Consider the following 9,324-nt stretch of genomic DNA (forward strand, 5'->3'; position numbering starts at 1 on the left):
CTTCTGTCTTAGTGCTACTCAGAGAAAGCCTTGGACCTTCTTGTTGGAAGGGCAGAAGAGGGGGGATTTAAATTAGCTTCAAGGGACTGGACAATTTCATTCTCACCTCCTGAAAGCACCATGTTTGTTGAAGAAAAACTTTCTGAGTGAACTCAATTAAGCCCAGACAGTTTGATTTAACTTGTTTTTAATTGTAATGGGTTATTTTTTTTGGCATGGAGCCACCCAGAATTTCATCTACAAGTTCTCCAGATGATTTTCATCCACTTCCACAGTCCTCAGCGTTGTTCAGATTCCACTGCAGTGGAACCTCCACATTTCTTTTGTATGCTTTACATTGCACAAGGGTGCAGAGATTGGTAGATTTCCTCTTCATAGATCTACAACCTGTGTTCAGAGGCTAACATCAACGTGTTCCATAAAACTAGAGGGGTCCAACAGTGGTGGGCTCCCTTCTTTTCAGTAACTTATTCTCTTCACTTCAAACATCAGGGTGTTTCTACCTGATATTTGGTACAAAGAAAGGCCTATTATCATCTCCAAGGGGAAAATGAGTAAAAGCTAGGGATAGGGATAGAAATGGGGGAGTTAGTGTTAGGGAAACAGGTGTCACTAAGCGTGGCTTCACTGGTTTTTCAAGTGTGCCTCCTGGACAAGCAACGTCGTCAGTATCACTTGGGAAATTGCTAGAAATGCATACTTGCTCAGAAATTCTGGGGCGAGACCCAACCATCTGTGCGTTCACAGACCCTTCAGGTAAGTCTGAAGTAGGCTGAATTTTGAGATCCCCTGTTATAGTAAAAGATTGTCTTTACCAATCTTAAATATTAAGACATTAAAAATTTTGAGAGAAGTGTCTCTTTGTTTTTGTTATTTGCTTTTGGTTTTCATTGGTGGTAATTTATACTGTGAGTAAGGTGGCAGACATAAATACACACACATGGAACATTAGCTGCAAATTCCTTAAGCATGGACTCTCTTGTCTCCAGGGGAAGGCCAATAGGGGAGCTGCTATGAAACATGTTGAATATTTATCCTCCCATTTAAAATATATGAAAAATATAATTAATATTTTGATCTTGTGTTTGTAGTCTGAATGACTTCTAGACCGTGTTCTATTTCTTGATTTTCTGGATAAAATTTTTAGCTGCTGTTTTTGGTGGTTTTCTTTTGGACCAAAAACTGTGCTTCAAAACAGTGTTTTGGTTTTCTGTTTTCTATTTCTTTCTGGAAATTTCTCCCAGGGTATCCTTAACTAATGGCATGTCTTGAGTACACACAACAATACAAAATTCTGGGTTACAATTGGAAATAATAGATTTTAGAAGAAGGCTGTCTTACCACTGCAATGCCAATAAGTCATAATGGCTATTCCATAACTTATTTATTATGGAATAAGTAAAGGCTAGGAAAACTCACTTCTTGAAACATCAAATTGATGTGTGAGTTAGTGCAATTGGAGAAGAAAGATAATGGAGCAAAAAATCACCATGCATTAATTTTTATGCAAAATTTAAGGATAGATTTGACTATGGCACATTTTATTGGATGATGCATCCCATGTGGGTATCAGGGTTGTAGTTAATGTACAATAATTTATCACTACTTAAAATATACACAAGTTGTTTTTGAAATGTATACATCTAGAGTATACAATAGGTTATATTGTTGACTAGTAACTTTCTGATCTGATCATGTGTGTCAGAGTAGTGCTGTGCCCCACAGGATTTTCAGTGGCTGATTTTTTTGAGGTAGATAGCCAGACGTTTCTTTTGTGGTGCTTCTAGTTGGACTCAAACCTCCACCTGATCAGTTAGTAGCTGAGTGCTTCAACTGTTCGCACCACTTAGGGACTCCAGAGGTCTAATGTAGAAACCTCTAATTGGTTATAAAACAAGTTGAAGGTGTTTAATCACACCTGAAATAGTCACACTATACTGTAGTAAAAAATGTGAACATACAAACTTATGTATCACCCTAGTATTTTCTTTGAAAGAGGAAACCAGAGAGACCTTGAAAATCCTTCAGGAAAAGATGGTGATACAATTACAAATTGGCAAGCAAGCACTGGCTATGCACTAAAACTTTTTCTCTGTGGGCTTGAAAACCTTGCTCCCCTCTACTGTCTTCAAAGGCATTCCACAACATAGAAAATGGCATAATTACAGCATTGATGACTAAGGCTGGGTGGTGAGGTGTGAGGCTGCAGCCTCAGCCCCCGCCCCAGTCACTCCTCCACTCTTTTTGCCTCCTCCTTGTTATCCATCTGTCTTTACAGGGCCCAGTCCTGGAGAATGCTCTGGAACACTGATAAATCTCCATCTTGTTAATTTTCTCCTTCCAGTCAGATTGAGTTTTCATTAGGATGAAGGATATGGATACTTGTATCAAATGCAACTCACAGAATCTTGAGAGCTCTGCTTTTGAACAATTTGAATGGTGTAGTTTTGGAATAAAAGTTTTAAATTACTTTATAAAAGTATAATTTTCATACAATAAAGTGATAGGAAGTGTACAGTTAGGCTTATGTATACAACCATCTCTCCAATTAAGATTTAAACATTTCTATAAGTCCAGAAAGTTCCTTATTGTCCCTTTGCAGTCTTCTCCCCACCCCAAACCTAGGCAACCTCTGATCTGATTTCTGTTGTCATAGATGAACTTTTCCTGTCTTAGAATTTCATACAATTTGAATCATACATGCATACTTTTTTGTCTGGCTTCTTTCACTCAATATAAACTCCCAAACTTATGTCTCAGCCTAACATTTTCTTAGAAAGAGGAGACCATGGGAGAACTTGAAAGTACTCCATGGAAAGAAGACAATTCATGTTTTGTTGTATATTCAGTAGTTTGCCCTTTTGTATTACTGTGTAGTATTTTAGCACATGAATGTATTAAATCTTCTGTTGATAGATAACTGGGTTGTTTCCAGTTTTTCGCTATTATATTTAAAGCTTCTATGAACATTTATTTTTAAGTCTTTTTGTGGACATATGTTTTAATTTCTCTTGAGTAAATACTAGGGGTGGAACAGCTCACTCATGTTTAATTTTGTAGACAGTTGCCAACTTGTTTTCTAGAGTAGTTACATAGGCAATCTATGGCGGCTTCTGCTGCTCCACATTTTTGCCAACACTTGGTATCATCAATCTTTTTAATTTTAAGGAGCTCTGGCATTTGGCTACTAACCAAAAGGTCAGTGGTTCAAACCCACCAGCTGCTCCTCAGAAGAAAGATGAGGCAGTCTGCTTCCATAAAGATTTACAGCCTTGGAAACCTAGTGGGGGTCGCTATGAGTTGGAATAGACTTGATGGCAGTGAATAGGTTTATAGAGGAACTCTCTTGGCACAATGATTAAGCGCTCGGCTGATAACCGAAAGGTTGTCAGTTTGAACCCATCAGTGGCTCAGTGGAAGAAAAGACCTCGTGATCTAATTTCAGCTTAGAAAACCCTGTGGGAAAGTTTTACTCTGTCATATAATGTCTTTATGAGTCACTATTGACTAGACAGCATACAACAGCAACAACATGCCCTTTTGTGTTTCCCAGCTGGTAATTCTAACAAGGGATCAATTAGTTTAGAATGTAATGCAGAGATGTAGAAAATTGCCTAGTATGAAAAGGATGGAGATCCTTAGTTTTTAATTTTTTTCCATAACTCATTAACTACTGGCTCATGATCAAATTAAGAACTTTAGGGCACTGAATTTCTCTCTCGCCTTCCTTTGAAATTTGATTTACCTGAATACTTTATCTCCCAAAATTAAACTTTCTTTACAGAAGGTACAACTTAAAGGAAGGCATTGTATTAATTTCCTAGGCCTACTGCAAGAGGTTACCATAAACAACAGAAATTTATTCTCTTACATTTCTGGAGGCCAGAAGTCTGAAATTGGTTTCACTGGGACAAACTCAAGGTGTCTCAGGACTGTGGTCCCTCAAGAAGCTCTAGGGAACAATCCATTCCTTGTTTCTTCCAGCTTCTGGTGACTACTGATATTCCTTGTTTTCTTTGACTTGTGGCTTCCTCATTCTAATTTATGCCTCTGTCTTCAGTATGTGTCAAATCTCCCTCTGCTTTTCTCTTGTAAGGACCCTTGTTGCATTTGGAGCTGGTACAGATATTCCTGGATAATCTTCCATCTCAAGATCCTTAACTTAAATCACCTCTGTAAAAACTGCCCCTTCTCCAATAAGGTATTATTTACAGGTTCCAGGGATTAGGAGCAGATATCTTTGGGGATGGGGATGGGGATGGGGATGGGGGTGAGGGTGGTTATCAGCCTACCACAGACATTAAGCCTTAAAGTTAAAAGCTAATTGTGGCTAAAGCAGAGCTTTCTGACCCCTTCCAAGAAAGAGGAGTAAAGGATGCCTGAAAGAATAAGAAAAACCCATAAATGCACAGGTTCTCTGAACAATTCCTCCAGGATCCTATGGCACTCTGAAACCTGCATATAAATATCAGGATAAAATGAGGAAAATGGAGCTGGTAAACTATATGATTTGTCACAATTTTTCCTTACCTCCATGCCCTCTCAAGGTAGAGTGTTCTTCCCACTGACTTTGGGTTTGACCGCATGACTTGAATTGGCCAATGGGATGTAAGCAGAAGTGATACTGTGCTACTTCCAAGTGAGGTTTAAGGGGATTGACAAGTTTCTATTACCCCTCTTAGAGCTTCTGCCTTCCACAATAAAATCTTCCTTCAGTCTGGGTCTTGGGAGGAAGATGTGCAGTAAACTGAAACCCAACTAAAAGCCTGGTCCAGGAGCATAGCCTGGTCCAGACAGACTCAGCTAACTCCTTCTAAACCAGAATTTGCCTGATGATCATAAATTACATGAGCATGAATTAAATGTCGGTTGTTTTAAATTAAGATTTGAGAATGTCTGTTAGGTAGCAATGTCACAGTAAAACCCTGTATGATTGACATATCACATTTGAATCCCTATCTACTTTTCTACTCTGACAAATTGTGTTGGATAGTGTAAAGAAAAACCTCTGTTTTTTGCCTTCCCCTTTCTAAAATTCAACCACTTAAGTAACTAATTCGCTATATATATATTTTTTTTTTTCTGATCACCTTTTGGAAATGAGTCAAAAGGGCTTCTTAAGCCAAGGGTGCCCTAGTTCCAAAGGAAAATGACAAGTCACAACACTGTAAATGGTTCTCAACATCAAAAAGGAAAATAATCAATATAAGCAATTCTCTTCTCTCACATAACAGTGAAACTTAACTTCACAGGATAAAAGAAGTTGGAGGAAGTCACCATCTTTTTCCTGGGATGTGAATAAGCAGTCATCTTCCTTCCTTGTAATTTTTTTTTTTTTTTTTTTTTGATGGTTATTGCATTCAGAGCCTATCGAAAGGAGATGGAGTGGATTGTAGGGCAGCTGAAGAGTTAATCCTGGACTTGCATATACATATAAAATGGGCAATTACCATATTTCCCTTATGAATTCCACAATATTGACTGTACTTTGGTTTCATTATTAGGTAAATTCCTTATGAACAGTGCAAGTATTATTTTAAAAATCTGTGCAGGTTTGAGATTAATTATATGTGTGTGTGTCTGTATGTATGTATGTATAATGTGCAGCTAATTGCCTATGAAAAACTGACTCTTTGGTCATGTGACCAGAAAAACTGGGTGATACCTGGCTACTATCATTGAACATTTTGATCTAGGAGTCTATAAAAGAATCTTGATCAAATGAGGGAAAATGTAGAGCAGAATTTCAAACTGTCATGAACTCCAGACTTTCTGGAGCTACGGAGACTGGATGAACCCCTGAGACTATTGCACTAAGATAATCTTTAAAATTTAAATAAAAATAATCCCCTGAAGTCTTTTTAAAACTGAACAATGGTTTAGCTTAACTGGTAAAACATGTCTGCCTTGAGAATTATGGTTTATAAAAGCTGTCTATATGGGATCAAAGTGACAACAGCAAAGCAACTCAAAAGATTAGATAGGAACCTTAGGGGAAATGAGTTTATGCTAATGGGGGAGGGAAAACTCAGAAAAGAAGGATGAGACTAGTTGCACAACTTGAAGAATGTAATCAGTGTCACTGAATTGTACGTGGAGAAATCATTGAGTTGGTGCATGTTTTGCTGTGTATATTCTCAACAACGACAAAATAATTTTTTTAAAAAAAGTATACCTCCAAAGTTCAGTTAGTCATTATTTGAACAGTGTGATACACACACACACACACACACCCCAAACCAAACCCACTGCCATCGACTTGATTCTGACTCATAGCAACCTCCACTGAGTTTCTGAGGCAGTAAATCTTTACTGAAGTAAATTAGTGAATTGCTCTGTTTTCCTTCCACTGAGTGGCTGGTGGGTTTGAACCACCAACCTTCATGTTAGCAGTCAAGTGCCTTAGACACTGTGTCACCAAAGCATGCTCTCTCTCTCTCTCTCTCTATTTATATAAGGAGCTCTGATGGCACAGTGTCTGAGGCACTTGACTGCTAACATGAAGACTGGCGGTTCAAACCCACCAGCCACTTCTCAGAAGGAAGGTTGGGCAAACTATTTCCTAAGTGATACCACTTTGGAAACCCAAGGAGGGGTTGCTATGAGTTGGGGCTGACTTGATGGCACATAACAACAACAACAACAGTATCTCTCTATATATTTGCTCTTATTAATCAGGATCATTGATAGTGAGTTATAGCTAAGCTTTTAAACTAGAGGGTTACTTTTAGCCCTAAAAAATCCATTGTATGAGATTTCTCCTTAAATATTTTTTTGGTTCATTATTAGCTAAGCAAAGATCACTGGAACTTCATAGTTTTCTTAAATGAATGGCTTCCCTGATAGCAAACAATCCTGAGAGCAAATTATAAAGAAATGCAGAAATAAAAGCAGCTCTAAAATTCTATGGTGCTGATAGTATAATAGAAAGATCGGTGAGTTTGGAGGGTAACAGGCCTCGGGGATGGCCTCCTTTTTGTGAGCTTGTTGGCTGAATAGGATGTCTATTATGTCAGGTTATCACCAGTAAAGTGAAGATCTGAACTTTGTGCAGCTGGGTATTTAAAATAGTTAAAATCAAACAGGCTCAAAGAGGTCTCTGTCCCATCCATTTAAAGTTTCCAACATAAATTATTACTTTGCCTAGTACACTTAAAGTCAGGTCTGTTTTCTATCAAAGCTAAATGAAAATGGAAAAAGAAAGCTGGGAAGAAGCTAAAGTTCATAGATGTAGTAAAAAGTGAAAGGGAAGTAAAATGACATTCCATTTTCCAAAACGCTACTAGCTCTGCCTTTGATGTTGAGATGTTCAATTACAACAAAAAGTTAAAGATGTTCCATAATCATTAAATTGTCATTTCCCTCCATCCTGAATATTGTAGTGCATTTTCTGTCTTAGTGCAACAAGATAAATTAGGTTCAGGGGTCTCCATGGAAAGGTCACTTTTCATTGCATGTAATGCTGCCTTTTTTTTTTTTTTTTCTTTCTAATAAATAAAATCTTGAATTCCTCTTCACCTATGAATATATCCTACCTTAGGATAGCATTTAGGTCTTTCTGATGACTTTGTTTAAATTTATTCTTTTATGAGACAAGATCTTCTCTTTACTGTATAAGTAGTTGGCTGCTACTTACGCTGTGTTTAAGTCAATGTGTTCCCTTCAACAATTACATGTTTGTTTGAGATGTAATAACCAAATTACAAACAAACAAACAAAAATGTAAACCAGTTATCATTGAGTGGAAACCTACTCATTGTGACCCTGTGTGTTTCTGAGTAGAACTGCCCCATAGGGTTTTCAAGGCTATGATCTTTCAGAAGCAAATCACCAGGTACCTCTGGGTGAATTCAAATCACCAACCTTTTAAGTTAGTAATCCAGCCTTCATAGTTTCTGCCAAACCCTTTGTAATAGCAAAAAAAGAAAGAAAGCAACAAAGAAAAGAAACGAGTTATTTTGAAAACATCCACTCTTTTGGATGCATAATACAGATAAATGGATTTGATGAGTATTCATACTTATTGGCTGAGTCTTAGTTTCTCCCTCTTGTGTGTTTACACCTATGCCAAGAACAAATCTAAGGCCTCGTGGCCTTGCTCGTAAGAATTGCCACACATACCTGTAAAACAAGCATATGAAGCTCAGAGAGGGGACTTGACTTGAAGGACTGAGGTCTGTGCTGTGAATACACATTTTAATTCTGGTTCCATCTGGTTTGCTAACTTCTCAAAGTTTACATTATTTGGTTATAAAACAAAACAAACCGAATCTACTGCCAATGAGTCAATTTCGACTCCTAGAGACCCTCTTTGATTTCTGAGGTGGTGAATCTTTATGGAACTAGATTGCCCAGTCTTCCTTCCATGGACTGGCTGGTGGGTTTGAACCACCATTAGCAGACAAACGTCTTAGGCACTGTGCCATCAGAGCTCCTGTTACAAAACAGTCATGGTCAAATTTATTCATGGTTATTTTCCAGCGATGCTGTGAATGTAATGACCTACTTGAGTCCTGACTGGAGTTTTTCTTTCTCTTTGGATAGAGCCTCCTGCACTTTATCCAGGAGTTCATCTCCACTCGAGTCAGAATCAATTTTTTTCTTAGCAGTTCAGTACCCTTAAGTAGTAATGTAATTGTATTACCCATTTCTAGAAGCCAGGTCCTCTTGCTTTTGAGGCACATTTTTCATTCTGAGTCTCTCTCAAACTCTCTTTCATTGGGTCCATGTCTTAAGCGCCGACTGCCAAAATTCTGTGTGCTTGGCTCCTATTTCAGATCCAAAACCAGCCAATGGACATGAAGCAAAAAGACATCTCATTGGGAGAGAGGAATCAAAATAATGGTCAGAGGTAGTCAAAATTTTTATCTCGTAGAACACACCTTATCCTTAAATGTCAATCATGATCTTTTGTTCATCAGATATTAATGAGCACTTATTACAGCAATAGTTCTTTTTTTTTAAAAAAATTATTTATTTTATTGTGATTTGGGTGAAGATTTACAGAGCAAATTCACTTTCCATACAGCAGTTCACATATACTTTGTCTCATGTCATTGACCACAGTTTACCACAACACAACAGCTCCCCTCCCACTTCCTCCCCATAGTTATCTCTTCCCAGTGTCCATTCCTCCATACATGCCTGCCCCCTGAGTTGTCTCCCTGTGCATAAGCAGCCCATCTTTCTCCCATGATTGTTCTCTCCAAGGAGTGTATCTACTTGAGGTAAATGTCCAACTCATATGCCTGTATTTTGTTTGGCTGGAAACCACAGGTGTGGGTTCAATTCCAGACCTGAAGGGCAGCTAGGGGCCATAGTCTC

This window comes from Orycteropus afer, unplaced genomic scaffold, assembly GCF_000298275.1.
Source record: "Orycteropus afer afer isolate SDZICR_OR568_19922 unplaced genomic scaffold, OryAfe1.0 scaffold00308, whole genome shotgun sequence".
Lineage (NCBI taxonomy): Eukaryota > Metazoa > Chordata > Mammalia > Tubulidentata > Orycteropodidae > Orycteropus > Orycteropus afer.